The sequence below is a fragment of the Echinops telfairi genome, unplaced genomic scaffold (genome assembly GCF_000313985.2).
Source record: "Echinops telfairi isolate 266 unplaced genomic scaffold, ASM31398v2 ScPeMD7_7424;HRSCAF=8462, whole genome shotgun sequence".
NCBI lineage: Eukaryota > Metazoa > Chordata > Mammalia > Afrosoricida > Tenrecidae > Echinops > Echinops telfairi.
Genome location: NW_022111324.1, coordinates 38743832 through 38745016, shown reverse-complemented (window position 1 = coordinate 38745016; position 1185 = coordinate 38743832). Strand labels below are relative to the sequence as shown.

General features: G+C 45.7%; 1 pseudogene; it reads left to right on the top strand.

The window, feature by feature from the left end:
• Positions 1-355: 355 nt before the first annotated feature.
• LOC101639969 lies at positions 356-998 on the top strand (annotated as a pseudogene).
• Positions 999-1185: the final 187 nt, after the last annotated feature.

The following is a 1185-nucleotide window of genomic DNA, read 5'->3' as shown; positions in this document are numbered from 1 at the left end:
TCCCTAGAACTGAGACGAATTATACCTGCTCTACCATATTTTGGTCATATCAAGAGAAATGTGTTCCTGCAGAAGTTCCATATGACTGTAAATTAGTGGGTCAGCAGTAAAGCTATCTCAACAATATAGATTGATGCACAGTGGCTGTATCAAAAGCCTTATTTAGAGAAATGATTGTCAGAATGACAATGAGTCTGAATGAACTTGACAGAGCACAGGTGGAGCAGTGGGTTATGAGTTTGGCTACTGACCACAGAGCCAGCAGTTTGAAACCAGCAGCCCCTCTTTGGGAGAAAAATAGACTTCTTCCATGCGTAGAGTTGCAGTCTGCACAGGACTTGGGCCCTCAGAAATTAAAATGGCTTCCAGAGGAAAGATAGAGACAAATTAAAGCAGAACTTAGAAGAACAGTTGGATCAACTAAGGCAGCAGTTACAAGATGTGGAGGAATGAGAGAGGAACTTGATACAGAGGGATACGAAGACACACAAAGGAAGCCCTGGAGCAGCTGAGTTTAATGATTCTGGAAACAGGACTTGGGCAGCAGAACGGCTCTGCAGGCAGCTATCAGCCCAGCGTGCGACACTCCGGAGGCCACCAGGGTGGCAAGAAAGAGCCAGGCCAGCTTTGGACAGGGTTAGCAGAGATGGAAAGAGGTTTGTTGGTGGGATGGCTGAAAGGAGACCTGTACAAGCTACAGAAAATGGAAATGTTAGCAGCCCTCGGGAAACTTGGAGCGAAGGTGGCTGCAGATGATGGTGACGTCTTGTCCGCGATGCGGGTGCTCGCCTCAGCCAGTTTGAGAAGTCTCTGCAGACCTTGCCTCTGGAGACCAAGTCCTTGTTTGGAGAGTTCTGAGATTAAAAAACAAAAAAAATATGACAGGGGTGGAACCTTGTGGTGATGATCACATTCTTGGAAATAGCGTTTTTCTTCTGAGGACATTAAGTCATTGCAAAGGAATCAAGAGATTCTTGAACTACATTGGTCACTTATGAAGATGTGACGTATAAATGTGTGGGTGGCTTCTGTCGATGCCCTTCATCACTGTGCTTTGTGGAGGGCTATCTGTGTGAGTAACCCGAGACTTGTTGGGACAAAGGGATTCACTGGTCTTTGTTCATGATGATGGGTCTGTTTAAGAGAGAAAAGGAAATGATGCTTCTCTACCTGAAAGCATTATCG